General features: G+C 36.8%; 1 long non-coding RNA gene across 7 annotated transcripts; it reads right to left on the bottom strand.

The window, feature by feature from the left end:
• Nucleotides 1-658: 658 nt before the first annotated feature.
• Nucleotides 659-17442, bottom strand: LOC139795940 (uncharacterized). Of its 7 annotated transcripts, XR_011725769.1 has the most exons (7): nucleotides 16655-17442; nucleotides 15463-15698; nucleotides 14420-14623; nucleotides 7145-7518; nucleotides 6568-6714; nucleotides 4286-4323; nucleotides 659-3671 (listed from the first exon to the last, which is right to left on the bottom strand). It is a non-coding gene; the product is annotated as an uncharacterized lncRNA (long non-coding RNA). The 7 variants fall into 7 exon arrangements; XR_011725765.1 differs by having other exon boundaries at nucleotides 659-6714; nucleotides 7145-7277; nucleotides 7439-7518; XR_011725764.1 differs by having other exon boundaries at nucleotides 659-6181.
• Nucleotides 17443-18186: the final 744 nt, after the last annotated feature.

The following is an 18186-nucleotide window of genomic DNA, read 5'->3' on the forward strand; positions in this document are numbered from 1 at the left end:
GATATAATCCGATAATATTTTCCAAGAGCTTCCCTCTTTGCCCATTTCTTCAAAAGTGTTCTGCAAACATGCTGTTCAGCAGGTGCTCCATCTCCTATGCAACAGCCTGAATAACTGATAAGGCCCAGGTGCAATAACAAATCATGGCTTTGGCAAAATACGGAATCTGGACTAAGTAGGTTCTGTCTCTGTTCAAAATCTGGCTCTATTAAAAAAATACAAGAAGCCACAAACACATAATGATGATGAAACTTTAGTTTTGCTTTGCACAGCAAAAAATGAGGAGAGACACTGGGTATAACCTCCTGAACTAAAGCCAGTCATGCAAATACTGAGTAATGAGATGGCATTAAGCTCATTGCTGTAAGATACTGCTTATGTTTTCAGGAAAATGCCCAATGTTCTACTGAAGGGTTAAGTACATCAACTGAAAGCATCTGAGCTATCCTAGCTGAAGTCATCCAACTCAAGGCTCTAAAACATGGGTAACCTGATGGATCAGGGTTCCTAACACTCTCTGGGAAGTAGCTGAAGCAGTAACTGTGGTGCTGCTATTTCTACCACACTTCTGAACCATGTAGGAAGATGCAGTATTAAATGGAGTATTATGAGTTTCAGTTGAAGAGGGTGCTGGTATAAACAGCTCCACTAAAACAGATATCTTTGGCATGGTTTTATTTCATTGTATTATTTCAAGCAGATCTATGGTTTAAATCTTAAAAAAAACCCGTTAAAGATCCCCATGTACATTCTTACATTTGGGAAGGTCATGAAATGGCATGACTGTACAGGGTGCCTGGACTTCCAATAGCTTTAAATAAGTGGCATGCATAGCTTCTCTCAGTTTTTTTATCATTACTACTGTGCAAGTCTTAAAAACACTGAATTTCTTCTAAGTTTTATTTTCATATGAATATAGACAGGGGAATTCTGTCCCCTTATGCTGGAATCTCACTGGGTAGTTTGAGATGGTTGGCTGCTTTTACCACTAAATTTTCTCTAGGTCCCCCGAATTTGATGCTTCTTGGGCTTCTAAATTGTGCCTCCTTCAGTCCAGAGTTTTCCTGTGTTGTTTATGTGTCCGTGATTAGATTTTTTACTCCAGAATAGAATGCTTATCTACTCTACTATCCTCTAGCTAGAAAAAGAGGGAGCCGTTCACAAATGTCATACTTGAAAACTGACTATATAAAGAGAGCACTCCTTAATAAAGAGGGCAGACATCAAAGCCTAATTTCAAACAAATCATGCAACTCTATTAATGTGACTTAGTTATGTTAGGCAGGAACTGCCTAATGTTCCTGCAGATTTTCAGTTTAGAAGATCAGAATATATAAGCAGAAATTAATATATTTGTCATTTTAACCCATCATTTGTCTGCCATTTATCTCATTTTTTTAAGGCAGCAAAAACCTGGCAAGATGACCAACCATAGTTGGTCCTAACTGAAAGGATGCAAGTGAGTAGAAGAAAATTACATAAGAGTAATTTTGTTTGAAAAGATGAATTAATTTTTACAAACATAAAAATATACTTGACTTATCAGCAGAAGTGCAAAATCCATTACCTAACTCTTTGCATTTAATGAAGTTACTTTATCAGCATTAGCCAGTTTCCTCATTTTCCCTTTCTGAGCAAGTGGTTCAGTAGAGGAACTTAATAATCGTTGAGTGTACCATTCATGTAATAACAAAAGAGGAACATATTCAAGAATTTACCCATTTTCCTTTGTGACTCCAAAACCAATTCTACTGCCATAATCTGGCTCATTTTTCAATTAATTTTAAACCTAAAATTTATAAAAGGAGATATTTTAAGTATCTTTCAGATAAACACCTCTGCTATTAATTTGATATTAGTCTTCAGGAATAACACTTTAATGATAATTTAATATAGTACAATAATAAATTACAATAAAAAAACCTAACATTTGAAGAGAGTAGGAGCAATGCCACTAATTTTGCACCATTGCAAAAAACCCCCACATTTTGTCAGATGAATAAACAGAAATGCTGTTCGAAAACATGTTTAGTAGATATAGGCTAACAGGTTTTGGAAACCACACTTAAGGGTGGAGGGATACAAATAAGCAACAAGATGGTGTAGAAGACAATTACTTCTAATGAAAAATAGAACAAAGCCTAGCAACAAGAGGACTGAAGTGAGTAGTTCCAAGTAATGTGAAAGTTTCTTTCTGAGAAGGAGAGGGACAATCTGTCTTAGTGAAAAGAACAATAATTAGTGTCCTTCACATGGAGCACTGAAGGTTTAAACAAGACACTAGGGAGAAAACAAACAAAAAAAGAATTGTCCAGCCTCAGTGGCAGTGAAGCACTGTCAATACTTTGGAAAGTAAAGCTCTCAAGTGACAAAGATGCTACAAGACAGGCTAGACAATCATGTCAGCATTGTTTTAATTATAACTGATCCTGCCCGTGGGCAGGGGAAATGGATTGCATCAACAGCTCCTCAGCTGTGGGAAGGCATATCCTTGGAGATCCAGACAAAGCTCTGGGAGAATGTAATGTACTTCTCATTCTTCCTACCCATTCCCCTGAAAGTTCCCTCTGAAAATGATCTGGAGAATGTAGTATTTACTTTCAGTCAGCAGGATAGGAGGGGGGCAGAGCCATCAGATCCACCTTACCTAAAGGCACATGTTGAGTGACCAGCAGGTGCCAGCTGGGTGGACCTGTGCTGCATGTTCCTTGCATTCTCCTGGCAAAAGGAAGCTGAACTGGTCATGGGGAAGGCTGAACTTTCTTTTCCCAGCAAAGCCAGGTCCACAATTGAGGAACTTTCAAAGACACAGGATGTGAGAACTGGTGCAGTTTTGCAGGGACATTGAGACTAAGTGAGGAAGCTTCTAATGGTACCTGGCAATTCAGGTGATGACAGCAGAATACAACTAAACAAGATTCTAGCTGTTGCACAGAAGTAACACCTGTTTGCTGGATTGAAAACAGGAATGTTTGTACACATGAAAGGCCTACACTATTACATTAGAAAGGAAAAAAACCCAAAACAGTGCCTTTGAAATAAATGACCTACTAGGTGGCTTTCTAGCTCTGCTTTCTACTTTTTGTATATATAACTAATTAATTAAAAAATAATTATATTCTCCACACTCATAGAAAGTTTAGTGGATGTCAGGTATTTTAAACAGCAAACCTGGATACCATGCTGTAGCTTGCACCTATTCAAGAAACACTGGAATAATGTTTCACAGTATTGTCTTGCAAATGTGTTAATTTTCAGTGGAAGGGACTGGCAAAATGATTACATGAATTTTTAGCAACTAGAGAATATGTTCAGTACGTAATCCTTATTGTGATGATCATTTCTGAGTAGTTTCATGCAAATATTCACCATCCAAACTCTTGGTTATTTTTATAAATACCACATCTAGAAGGTAGTTTTCAACATGACAAGTGCATTTAAGCTTACAAAAAACAGTACCTACCATTCCATTTTTTAAATTTCTCAGCATGATATAGTTGATTTTGTCTCCTTCAGTGTTGCTGGGAAACACCAGATAGTGGTCAATGTAGGTCAAGGCAGTAGCATATAGAAAGAGGATGGTGTACTGGTTTCAAGAAGATGGAGTTGGCACAAGGGTTTACAAACTCAGCTCAAGAGAGATGGTGCCCATGGTATGAACACACAGTGACCTACAGAGCAGGAGGCAAATCAGCCTCAAGCTCAACTTGTCTCCAGATTTTTGTCAGCACTTTCATATTTCATTTATATCTAATTGGATATGTACCCTTTTCTCAACCTTAGTGTATTCATTTATATAAGTAGTTAAATGGCATTGGTGTTGGTCAGTGAACTTTAAAACCAAATGGACTTCTAGGCATACATTTTTGGACCTGGACATATAAATTATCTTTTTATAAATTATCTGTATATATACACACTTGTAATAACTTCTCCAGTTGATCTGCTGACCCTGTCCAGTGATGACTGAGAAAATCAAGCTAAGACACAATGAAATAAGACAGGTCTAAGACTATCAACAGTAAGTAAGATGGAAAACTGTTCACAGTAAAGCTAAACACACCCCATCAGTGGGCTTTATATATGCAGATGACCGTAAAAAGCGAAGATTTTTAATAAACTTTGCAAACTTGTGAAAAAAAGGAATTTTGGTTCAACACAATGAAACTGTAAAATCCTTATTACATTTTTTAAAAAATTTGAACTTTAGGAAATAAAACTACAGAATTTCCAATTCAAAAAATCGATCATGGATGAATCATGATTATCACCCCAGAGCACTTACCTATTCGAGACCTTCCTGATACCAGATTGTAATGGAAACTAAGGGATTAAAACAAGATAAGAATAAGTGATGTAATAACAAAAAGGAATACAAGTAGGACAAAATAGCTTCTCAGCACTCTAACAGTTATTACATATCATAGCAGAACAGTATTTTGGGGGATGAGAGAAACTCTATAAGCATGATATGTCACAGTTTTGTTTTGTCACTACTGGTAGATGGTACTAGTAAGTTCCTTTTTTTTCTATCTCATTTTACCTTTCTCTTCTGTCTCCTTTCCTTTCTTAATTTCCTTGCACTTTCCTATAGGATCCAAAGTTCAGAAAAAAAATTAAATATGGACATTTGTTACTTGATACAACCTTTTGACTACATTCATTGAAGGAAAGATGATGATTTAATTACATTCCTCATAAGGAAGGATGCACAATGTACTTTAATAGGTAATTATATAAGTTTAGGGCATCTGGAAAACCTGTTTCCTTCTCAACTTTTTTATACTGTAAGCAGGGGCTGACAGACTGCACATTAAATTAACATTAAACAGCAGTGGTAGATTTGAGATAAATTGCTTGCATCTGTACAGAAGTCAAAATATGCTGTTGCAACTCCAGACTTTAAGAAGTGAATGAGAAGTAGTGGGGAAAACTGTCCATATGCTTATCTTCCCTTCACCCAGGACTGCCTTGCTAGTGGATAAAACTTACAGGTTATGGATGGAAAAAAGATTGGAAACCACAGATTTAGACTGATGTCTAGAGATATAGTAATGCTACATAAACAGTATTTAAGTGAGCATAGCCACAATTCCTCTTTCCCACTTCTCAGGCTTCTAGAGTCACTAATTCTTCCTTCAGCTGAAGGAATGTAGTCATTGTTCATCAGTCTGTTTTCATCTTTTTGATCTTTATGCTTCAAGACAAGGAAATTCACTTTAAGGAAGGTTGCAGTGACCTTATATATTTATTTATTCCAATGATTCACCACAAATCCATGGCCTGGACAACAAATGTTTCAGCTCCAGCGCTGCAGTGCTTAAAAGTTAAATTTGTCACCTGTCTCTCCCTTGCTCATTCTCCTTTTGGGTGTCCCTGGTGGCCTTTGACAGAAGATGGCCAGAATAGGTTACTCAGGAGTTTTCTTTGTATTCTGGCTCAGCCAACCCTTTATAAACCCAGCTTCTAAATACCCAATGACAAAAAGGTCCCTGGCATAACATCAGGATTCTTTGATATCACATGAACCATGTTCTGGGAACAGCACCAAAAGATCTTATCCAAACATTTCTCACAGACCTCACAAGTGCTAGGAAAAAACAATTCAGTCCAACAAGCACAGGGAAGAACAAGATGCATCTTTCTGCTCCAGTGAGGTCTTTATTACTGTTAGAGGGTTTTATCCCCAGAAAGTGACTTTTATCTTCCTCCATTCCAGGAAAAGGGAGCCTTAGCTCCGTTTGGGTCCCACACTAGCTCTGAAACCAAGAAGTACAGATGATCTTAATCAGACTTAAAGTTTCCACTGTAAAGAATTGTTTACTTTCAGATCTTAGCTTTATTTAGAGACACTTCAGTGAGTATCTGATGGATTTTAAAAGAATTCCCTTTATGCCAATGCCTAGTGTGAATCAAGGTAACATAAAAAAAATAAGATGGTTGACTGAACAATCACTCTTTTTAAAAGTATTTAGCAGTTACTTGTTTGAAGCAGGAACATATTTGTTCTATATGTAAAACTGTGGATGGTGCCCTCAGAGACAAACTTTTACCTGTACTCAGAGGCCAAGCAGTAGCCCTCCCTTGAGAATCCTGTACTCTTTACTTTGGAAAGGAAGGATGGAATGACCTGGCTGTTTCTTCAGGTGCTTTTTTTCAAAAGTTCACAAGTTAACATGGTCTAGTAAAAATATGAAAAAAGCCACCTTGCCTGCTTTGAATAGTAAACTTGTCCAGTTAGGTTTTACAGAAATCTAAGCAAATCCATAAGCATGCACACCCCTTCAAACTTACTTTCTGAATAAATGTGCATTTAGTACATGAAAAATGAGTGTTGGAAAATCCATAAGAAGCTAAGCCCTTGCCTGTAAAAACAAAGTTTTGTCCTCTCACCAGCACAATTTCAATGCTTTCTGCAAGTTTTTTTTCCCCATTCTAACAGCAAGGTATTTTGATTATATATATATATATAGTAGATATATAATTACTCCAGCACTGAGATTCCTGCATAAAACATACTTCCAAGACAAAAAAACAGATCAAAACAAACCAAAAAGACACACTCACCCATCTATGACTACAGAGTTGTCCCTGTTATGTTTGAAGTGGCTTGGTTTATGAATCCTCTGAACACTCCCATGACACAGATCTTCAATTCCCCAGCACAGATATAAATGCATTGAGTTGCAATGCAGGGCTGAAATCCTGGCCTCACTGAAACCCTTTGGGAATCAGAAGTTAACTTTTGGAGTTCTGAGTTGTCATCATTAAAATAAATCAATTGTCAATTTTTTTTCTGAGACATTATAAAATAGTCTCCACATCAAGGTGTTGAGAGGATAAGGCCTTTGGCTAATTATGTTAACTTTTTTTTTTAACTGGGCAATTCCAGCAGTGCTCAGCATTGAGGTCATTTATGTTAGTTCTTAATCCAACCCTCTGCAATGTATAAACTACTTCAGAAAAAAGGAAGGCAATTCAGGCACAAATTACAGAAATGAGCATATTTTGTCTGTTCTTTTTGGCAGAATTGCACTTTAAAGGTTTATGAAGGTCTTTCAAATGCAACATTTGTGCATGCCAGGTTGTCTTGCCTGCTACCTGCCCTCATGTAAAAGACAGGGATTGTTTAATTGTCAAATACCTGTTACTTTGAACTTGCCAGGGACAACTCTGCATAGCCAGAGAGTCCATTTCTGTTATTTCTCTTGTTTGCAGGAAGCTAAAAACTGGCCATTGATCTTTGCAGTCAAGTTTCCACATTTGAAAGTAATTCTCTCTACCACAAATAGATCAACAAGGAGGTTCAAGACAAACACCTGTATAGTTATGGTTTAACAAAAAAATCAAAAACAAACTAACAAAAAAGCATTTGGAGCACAGACCATAATATTTTGTTCTACTGGGACCATATTGTGAGGTTGCTTAAAGAGTCTACCTGAATTTTGCTGTCTACTTTTTTGTCAAGTACACAAAGTCCAGGTTCCCAAATGTCTGCACTGGTGATCATTTCACTTTCTGAGTGAAACAGAAGGTGCTGCTCACTGTGTGCAAAGCCTTATGCGACCTGGCTTACAGAAATGTAGAAATTAGCAAAATTTTCTCTCTGCAACTGTCTTAACATGACAACTTTGTTAGAAGGAATGTTTCCAGGTTATCTTTTCCTAAGCTAAAAGCTGCTCATGATTTAAAGACTTGGACAGTTTTCAGAATAAGCCATTGTTTGACTCTAATGCCATCAAACATACATTTGTATCTGGTATTATTTATAAAAAGATATAAAATGTATGTTCAATTATAGATCTTTGATAATAGTATTAATTTTACTGATAAAATATTGAGATAGCAACAGCAGCTTGAATTCAGCACTGAAAATCTTATCTTTGTTTTCCAGAACATGGAGCTTTTTAGGATTAGAGAGTACATTTCAGTGATAAGGAGCAATCATAACAGCTGGAGCTTAATTTAAATTATCTTAAAAGTTCCACAAAATTCACAAAAAATTTAGTTAAGATCTCTTGTATTCTCATGAGGACAAATACACCTGTTCACCACTTAACCCAGTCTTTAATTACTCCAAAATAATGGAGTAATTTGCTTGGAGTAGTAGCTGATAGGATGCAGGTACCAGAATCTGGAAGGCTTAATGGAGGCATGAGAGAGCTGAAGCCTCCTGCCTTCAGACAGAACACAGGTGGGCAAACACACTAGGGGTATAAGCTTAGATTTTTAGGAGGAATTAAGCACCTGAAGTTGCTGGAAATCTGCCGACATGAATTTCAAAAACTCCAGAATAATTTAGAAAGCAGACTCTTGAAGATCTTGCAGGACACAAATATTTTAAGAAATTGTGCACAATGTCCTTTTCCAGAGAAGCAAAAGTGTAGTTTCTAATCATTCATTATCTAAAGATCACAAGGAAGCAGTCACTAGTTAAAGCTTCTCCCCAGAGAAGCCCCAGAGTCTTGGCAGATCAGCTTCACAGCCACATCCCCATTGCTAGCACTGAACACCACAGCTTCTTGTCTATTCCTGTACAGAAGAGCAGTCAATTAAAACAAAGAAGACATACCTGTAGCCTTATTCTGTCACACTACTAATTAAAACCTGAAGACTAACTGCATGTACAAGGAAGACTGGATTGTTTCCAGACATGTACGTGCAACCCAGTGCAAGAAGTATAGGACAACCAGGTCTGCACTGTCAGAACCAACTAGATGAGCAAGGTACAGAATAAATCCCAGGTGCTCTGATGTAGCCTGATTTGGACATTTTATACCAACTATGACATGACTGGGGAGGGGGTAGGATTGGAAGTGCAATCTTGCTGCTCTGGCAGTGACAGTTTAAGAATAAAAACTATCAGATTGCCAAATATATTAGTCAACTGCAGATGTTAATGCTATAAAAGATTGTAATGTACAGTAGTTGGGATTCTTAATGTGGCTTGATTTTGCCTCTTTTTGAAACATTTGCTCTCCACCTGCACTGAATCTACATGGGGCATATGTTTTGATTTGCTGTGTTCCCAGTGTCAGTACCATCTGCAGATCTAGCTTCTAAACCCTTCAGACATACCAGTGATAAAATATGGGACTGAATAAGGACATCAACATAGACTTTAGATTATTCTCTTCATAATCCCTTACATATGTCCTCCTGTTTCCTTCCTCTTTCATTAATTTTCCAACATTCTGTCTTAACTCCTTGCAGCTGATTTTAACTTCGCAAACTATTTCTGTCTTTGCTGTAGAATATTGCCAGTGCCACTTGAAAATCAAATGAACATGAGTGGCAGACACTGCACTTCTAATCCTCATCATTAACATCCTGCCAAACACTGCCTGTGTCCTTATGGCTGTGCTTTCCTACCATTATATGCTAAAGAAGTGGTCTGGCCACCCTTAGACAGCCTGCCATTTTTTAATATTACTACAATATTTCTTGTTCTCAGAAAATTCAGTTTGACAAAACCAATGAAGATTTTGTAAAGCCACAAGCTGGACTGGAATATCACATCATTGGCCTTGAACACTTTCTGGGATGGGGTCTACAAAACCTCCCTGTGCAAGCTGTCCCACTTAACCACCCTTACACTAATTTTTTTTTCTTATATCTAGTCTAAATCTACTCTCTTTCATGTTAAAGTCATCACCTCTTGCCCTATCACTGCCCACCCTTGTGAAAAGTCCCTCCCCAGCATTCTTATAGGCCCAAAATATAATCTTCCATTGACTTCTCCTTGATGTAAGTATGGAGCAACCACCGTGTATAGGGGTATCTGCTGAAGAAATATTTATTTCTTGCAGCAACCAGTATGACTCCATCAGATAAAAACCCTGAAGTAATAAAACACAGAGCTAGCATATTTCTCAAGTCTGCAACTTGCATTATTCCTCTCCCTTCCCTGACCTGAGAATAAAATGAGACAGTAAAATTCTGAGGGAAAGGGAAGTCAAATGAGAAAACAGAGAATATGAAAGTACCACCCCACATACAAAACAAGAGAGAAAAATAAACCCAAACAAGAGAGAGAACAAAAATAAGGATTGAAATGACAGCAGGAATGAAGTGCAGACACAGAAGAAAAAAAGCTGTCAGAAATAATTAGGAGAAGCCTAAAAATTAATACAAGAAAACTAAAAAAAAGAGAACCGAAGGGTAAATTTATAGCTGGTTGACTGCATCTGAAAGTAATTATATTATAATGTAGCTGCTCTGCAAGATTTCTCTTCCTTTCTATTTTCTTTAATTAAGAAAATTCTAAAGTGCACATTCAAAATGTCATAGAGCACTGTAAATTATCCAACAGCCACTGCTGAGGAGAAACAATTGTAAACTGTATAATTTAAGGTTTGGTTTGGGTTTCAGTTTATGAGTCTCCTGCTAATCTTTTTGAAATTTTTACATTTGTCTTTTTGTTTACTACTATTTGACAGATTACCAATGGAATGTTGGAAAATTACTATTAAAAATCCTGACAAGTTATGCCATTATGTAACTAAATTGACTACAAAATAAATACAGAAAAAAAGTCTTTTTTTCTGAAATGCTGAAATATGGATAATGAGTTCTTCATAAGTTAGATGTGATACAGACATTAAAAAAAAATCTATTAAAAACTCATGCTCTGGTATAAAAGGCAACTTCTAACTGAGAAAGGCATAAAAACTAAGCCTGTTAGACAGCAATTTGATATATACTGTCTTGTACCTTCCTTTGAAAGACATGACAAAACACTATCAAAGTACAGAAACCTGAGCTGAAATTGAGGTTATTTGATGTGACTGTTACCATTTTTCTGTGACAAGATTTTGAATTTGAAAAAAAATCCCATACAATGTCTAATAGGCAGTTTTCCCACAACTGGTGGTATCGAAAGCAAATTTGACTATTACCTAGGGAAGCTTCAATGTCTCCATGATTCTTCTAATCAATAGACCAATTCTTATGACTAATAGTTTTGCAGAATTCAAAATCACTCTGACAATCACAAATTACTTGAGGAAGTAGCAAGCAGGTTAGAGGCAATAAAGGTCAGCTTTGTATATGATTGGGTGGCTATAATTAACTTAACCAATTAAGTTTTCCTGCCTTTTGTAGTACAGAGAAGTCAACTCAACCTGCTCCTAAAGAATATTTATGTTCTCATAGGCAGTTCAGACGCAGAAATAGTTTAAGAAGTTGTTCCTTACCATCTTTTAGCTGTTAATCTCCATGTTTCAACATTTACTTATTTCTGTATGGATGACTTATTCCAGGTGCAGCAGAAAAAGTGGGAAGAAACTCATTTGTCCAGAAGAACCAGTACTCCTTCTGTCCTTAAGTCAAAGGAAGACTTTTTTTCTAAAAGTTGATGAAATATAAACTCATCTTACCACTGAATGATCAGAAAGAAAACAAAAAACAAGAACAGTAACAATAAAACTCCTCTCACCTTGACCAGTTGGTTAAAATAAAAAGCCCCATGGAATTCCCTGTTCATTGCCCATGGTCAGTATTGGCACACCAAAGGCAAGAAGTTTGTATTAACCCCTTGTATTTACAGGGCTTTGGACTTGGGCATCTGTCCTCAGGTTACAGGTGTCACCAGAGAACTCCCTGAGAAATAAAAGACTACCTCAAGTTGTGCCAGGGGAGGTTCAGATTGGATATTAGGAATAATTTCTTCACCAAAAGGGTTGTCAGGGATTGCAGCAGTCTGCCCTGCTGTTGGGTCACCATCTCTGGAGGAATTTAAGACATGTAGATGTGGTGCTTAGGGACATGTTTATTTGTGGACTTGGCAGTGCTGGGTTAATAGCTGGACTTCATGACCTTAGAGGTCTTTTCCAACCAAAACAGTTCTAGGATTCTATGGAAACCTGGCAGTTCTTGCCTCCAGCTCCCTCTGGTGGGTAATGCAAACTCCAGAGAGCTACTGGTAAAGAAAGGTACCCACCACAAAAGAAAACAACATGCAGATTGCTATATTTTTCTCTAAAATATACATTACTCACCAGCTGAGTAATGATTATAACTAAGATCAGAGCTCTGGTGAGATCCTGCCTAGAGTACTGTGCCAGGCTCTGAAGTCCTCATCACAAGAAAGACATCCCTAGCTGCCTCCCAAGATGAGAGGCAGAAGGCCACTACCCTCAAGGGTGTGTATGGCTAAGGTGGATCCTCTTGCATCCCTCCAGGGAAACCTGTGTGTCTGATTATTTCTCTGAAACACCAGTGAGCACTAAGCATGGGGACAAAAACCAGGAATATCTGGAGATCTGTGTGCTGAGCATGGGATCATGAATTTTGGGAAGAAAAATTTTTTTAAAAAGCAAGGAAAAAAACCCAGACACTCTCAAAAGAAAAAACCTCATTGTTTTTTATAGACAGGTGAGATATTCCAAGTTTTCTCCACCACAGCATGTTCTACTTTGCTTTGTGCTGACAAACATAAATTAAATGGCAGCTTGCTGCTCAACTCACAGAGCCTGACCCTACTGCACATACACCAGAATTACCTCTTCCCCATTGCAATTATTTCCCTTTCCCTCCTGACATGTAGCATTTCTGGGAAAAATACTTGGAATTATTAACTCTAGGTAATAGAAAGAGAGAAAGGTTTTGCTAAACATATTTTCCTTTTCCTTTATGTACAAAAGCACCAGCAGTCTCACAAGTAAGTAATGCTTCTTAGCCCCTGAACAGCAAACCCAAAGACCATTATTTCATTACAACATTGGAAGTACACATGGAAGTTACCCAATATGCAAACTATGTTCTTAAACCAGATGCCCTATCTACACGTTCTTCATAAAATTGCAGAGACAAACCCTTGTAAGTTCACACAAAACAGGCCATTATATTCAGCTGCCTCAGTTAACTCTAAGCACATTCAAAAACAGAGGTCAAATACTCTCTAATATATTTAGCATACAATCCAAAAGACTTATATAGTTGCAAACAAAAAAAAAAAAAAGCATACTTTTTCATATTGAGTGTTATATGGAGGCAAAGGAATATAAAAACTAATAGGACATGCAAACTTTAGTTTAAGGGTTTACTTTTCCTCAAATCTACCAAGCTGTTTTTCTAATTATTTTTCTTTTTTTCTATTAATAAAATGGCAATGTTATAAACACTATCTTCACATGGTAAGTAGTAGTATACTGTCTGTCAGCTGACTAGCAACATCTCACTTCATACCACTTCATACCATTCATGGCCCACAAATGCCCATGTTTTTATTAGTCTCAAGACCCTTTCCAGACTCAGTTATATACAGTGGGATTTTTTTCACTGTAAGTTTTAGATTACTTAAACCACAGCCTATTTTTTTCGATCTTTCTACATTTTCTGATCCTTGCTACTTTCCCTCAGGTAAGGTCCTTGTCAAGAGCTAACCAGAGGAATTGAGTGATGACAGTTTTCTGTCACTGTGAAGGTGCTCATGGTAGAAGGAATGAGATCTGCTATTAATGGGATCAATCCTATTTTTCTTAGCTACTGGTGTACACAGAGCAGGTTTGTGCTCAATAATGTATTTTTTGTTTTACTAACTTGTAAAGCCCAGAGCATATAACCACAGACAAGAAAGGTGATCTAAGATGAGGATTGAAGGGAAGAATTAAGAAGCAAAAAATAGAGACATCATATCTTGTGCTACACCTTTTCTCAGCAGATTGATACAGTGTTCTCTCTGTGAGTTCATAAAATTGAAAAGCATCCCTGAAACCTGAATGCTGAATGAGTCTACTTAGATCTCATTTTACAGTTAAGAGGAAAAGAGTTATTCTAGGCCATACCTAATCCTTCCCTTGGATTCTTCAGATTTGTGAAACACCTTTGAGCTTGTTATTAAATCAAAGAAGGAGTAGCAATAAATGAGCAGGCACAGATCTTAAAAATAAATTAACACCTCCTGCTAAGGTTTTGATTCTTGATTCACATCACTTTAATTCCATGCTGATTCCACAATTTCTGACGGAATTTCTGATGAAGTTAGGTATCTGGGGAAAAATAAAGAATGCTATTTAAGCCTGATACATCACTCTTAAGTGAGTGTGCCTCTTCAAGGATTTAAAGTCATGTGGACTCTGCTCTGGGAACAGGCAAAGTCAACTGAAGACTGGTCCTCAGAAAGTCTTAGAAGACTGCAGCCAATTAAGTAAGAAAGGTAGACAGCATCAGAATAAACACCAAGGAAACCAAGCTGAAAGAAGGAAACTTGGAGAAGGTATCTAAAGATAGAATGAAGGCACCTGATTTGGGATTATAAAATTACTGCAGATTTAGGATGTACCTTTAAAAATACAGAGTTACGATGAAGACAAGGCAAAAAAATATTGTGATCTTCAATCTTCCCCTGTTTAAAGCCCTGCAGCATGGTGAAAATAAATCCTCAGAGGTGACTAAAGAAAAGTAATGGTAGGCATACCTGTGCACAGATGCTTTCTGTGACACTCTGATGGGCTTCCTAATTCCTTCCATTAACTTCTGTTGTCACAAGGTGGTGGATGTCAAAATATTTTGAAGCCTTCTTGCTTGACAAATTGTATTCTAAGTCACAGGCCTTCCTCTTGAAGCAGTAGAAGTGATTTTTGAGAGGGTCTTGAATCCGTGATAACCTCTTGCTGCAAGACTTGAGAGAGAAAAAATTCTCAACCCTCTTTTTTAAAAGTTACCACCAAAATAATTTAAGAAAAGATTGTGCTGGAAGAGAACATAGCATGCATGAGGATGGCAATAAAGATCTTGGTATGCTTGCAGTAACACATGCCCTCGATAAGCCTGTGAAAACTTCTAACAAACTCTGATGAAACAAATTATTGATGGAATTTAATTAATTTGGTCTGGGTTACAACGGAAAACATGTTAAGTGATGGAGGAAAGTTACAAGACAATAATGCTGTGAAAAAACTGAATTGAAGGAATGTGATAATGTCTACATCATGATTATAGATACAAGAAATTCCAGGTGCTAAACTGAAACATTTGGTCTTTTTATGGAACAGGATGTTAATAATCTGTGACCAAGTGCAGCTCTGGTGTAAGATTTTTAAATGCATGGTTTTCTTGTTAAATGATTATTACATTATTAAGCTTATTCTGCAGTAGTAATTTCATTCTCTGTAGTTAAAACAGAATTTCACAGCATGTGAAATTTTTATTTTATTTTATTTTGCTTGGCCAAACTCCAGGCTTTTTGCAGTTCTAGTAGAGCCTAAATTGTTGCCTGCAGATTGTAGGAGTCGCATAGGTTTAAGTGGACTAAACAGTACATTGAACAGAAAAAGGAACTTACAGCTATTTAGAAGTAATGTATTTAAAGTTCTGCCTATTTTACATATTAATTACAGCAGTAACACACTCAAGTATTGCTTGTCCTACCACAAGATTGTGAGGAATGTTAGTGATGTCTCTAACTCCTTTAACTAATTTTATTACTGAATTATTACTGAATTTATTACTGAAACTAACCTTTCAGCTTCTTTTAGGAAATAATGTATTGGTTCATCACTACAGCTGAGTGCCCTTCTCTTCAGTTTGGGTTTCTATTCTCACCCCTTGCAAGCTCAGTGGATGCTTCCTCCCTGAGAATAAGTGCAACATACTCTTGAAATATCTTCTGTAGTTTATGGAAAGAGGTCAGCCATTTGCTCTCAGCTTTCTGCCTGTGTGCAGGATCACTGCTGAAAATATCCCTGTAAAATGTGCTATGAAAATGAGTTAAAAAAAAATAAAAATAAAGACAGGCTGTGAGAACATACTGTAAAATTAGGAAGCTGCTTTAATCATAAAACATCATTAAAGAACACCATTATTTCAGGTAGGTGCAGCTCTAGCCTACCAAATAGCTGCACAGTCTGGCAGATGGACAAATACAGGTTTGAGTCTTACTACCTCTGTTTTAGTAAGTACATATCTCAGCTGGGCCTCAGTAACACCATATCTAAGATGGGGATAAAATCTCATATGCTTCCTTGATGACAATGTTATCAGCATCATTAATAAAGAATCAAGGACTTTTTCCTTCCAATGATACCTTCTACTGCTGCATTTCTACTACAAGAAAAGCACTGAAGCTCATCTAAATAAAAATCTGCTCACCTGAAATATCTGAGTCTATATTTCTGTTTAAGTAAATTCCGGTTTCATTTTTTTTTGAGGACTTGCCAGTTGCCAAAAAGTGTTGAGTAACACTTGCCTGATTATCATGTCTACACTGCTTTTTCATCCAGAACTGTCTCTTTTGATTCCCTGTGAGGTGCAACAGTTAACATTTTCTGCTTATGCATTATTTCAGTCAGTTCTACTCTTCCAGTTGTACCTTTAATTAATTCTAAGGTTTTTTCTTTCATAGTATTCCTGGGAATGACAGGATAATCAGGCTTTAGCCCAACAAAAAACTACAAAGCAATGAAAAAAGGAATACTTATAGAAAGGAGACAAATACAACTCTGATTTACATAAAGCACAAAAGCCAATCTAACAGCTTTCTTATAGTGTGCATCAGTCAAGAATTTGCTTCACTATCCCTTCCTCTTTCATATTCAACGGTTACAATATGACCTTTCTTCATATAATAAAAACAGTAATACAATTATTTTACCCTATAAATAGAAATTCCACTGGATTCCAAAATGAAATAAAAAGATCCAAAAGACCTTACAACAAATGTTTGATGTCTCATCTCTCGGAACTTCAAAATTTCCTGATGTTGTCAAACATTGTGGTGATCACTTCTGCCACCACCTGGAAGCCCCAACCTCATGTCCATCAGCTGGACTTACAACCTCTTGCTTTACAGGAACTGTATAGCTGAGGACAGGATTTTTCCATCAATGCATTGCTTTCTGCCTCTGATTCTAGCACAAATAAGCATAATGATATCAGGTTGCTGAAATAACAAAATCATTGCAGTTCTGATTATTTGATATTTTATTCGGCAACAAAAGCTTTGAATGAGCCAGAAGATAAATATTTCTCAAATAAGTCACATGTTCTTACAGGGGATATACTTTGGACATAGTTAACTTGTTATATAACATATTGATATGATGCAATGATGCACCTTACCAAGACTGTGTATATATGCACAAGTTTAGCAAATAATGTTTTAACCATTCTGCTCACAAGACACGCACTTTAATCAGAGACTTAAAGATCTGTGAGCCTAATTTGCATGTGCAAAATGTACATCTAAATCCAAATTTTGTACAATACCCTTCCTTTCAGCAGATAAAACTCCAACCTTGTTCAAAATACTAAATTACTCAGAACTGAGCAGGGAAGATGAAGCCAGATTTTAGAGTTGTATCCATCTCTTCATGTAACAGAAATTGTTATCTGCTTGGTACAAGAATTTCTTGTCTCCAAGTAAAAATTTCCAGAACTGCTCCCGTGGATAACTTTCTTCTGGTGACATCTTTTCATCTCCTCAATTGCTAATCATTAACACCTTCAAAAATATTCTATCATATCTTAAAATACCTTAGAGATGTTTTAACTTGAGGAAAAACAACATTTGTTTATAAACTGAATTGTTTAGAAGAGTAACCAACCATGTTCTTAAGGCTCCAGACCTCAAGTTGTTCACAGAATGGCAGAATTTTTCTGTTTGGAAAAGATCTTTAAGATCATCAAGTCCAACCATAATCTAAAACTCTACAGAGTCCAGTGCTAAACCATATTCCTAAGCACCACATTTACATGGCTTTTAAATCCCTCCAGGTATTGTGACTCCACAACTTCCTTGTGCAGCCTGTTCCAGTGCCTCATGACCCTTTCAGTGAAAAAGTTTCTTGTAATATTCAATCTAAACCTCCCCTGGCACAATTTGAGACCATTTCCTCCTGTTCTTTTTGCAGGTTACTAGGGGGACCAATCCCCACCTCACTAAAACCTCCTTCCTTCTATCAATCCTTAAATATTTCTGTCATCTGCTTTCCCTGAATAGATACCCAAAGAAGTGCAGGGTTTCCTTTTCATATTTATCATATCTCCCAATAGAATATGTTTCTGATCTTGGAAGACACTGATCACCCCTGCTTCCTTTGAGATTATTGATATAGCATCCAACAGTGCAGAGCTTGTGTTAGTGAAACAAAGATTATTGTGATGATAACAAAGAGAATCTACCCAATCTTTACATGTCAGAAGTTGTAGTAGAAGCCTCAAGTATATACATTTAGAAAAGGAGAA

The sequence above is a fragment of the Heliangelus exortis genome, chromosome 4, assembly GCF_036169615.1.
Source record: "Heliangelus exortis chromosome 4, bHelExo1.hap1, whole genome shotgun sequence".
NCBI classification, from domain to species: domain Eukaryota; kingdom Metazoa; phylum Chordata; class Aves; order Apodiformes; family Trochilidae; genus Heliangelus; species Heliangelus exortis.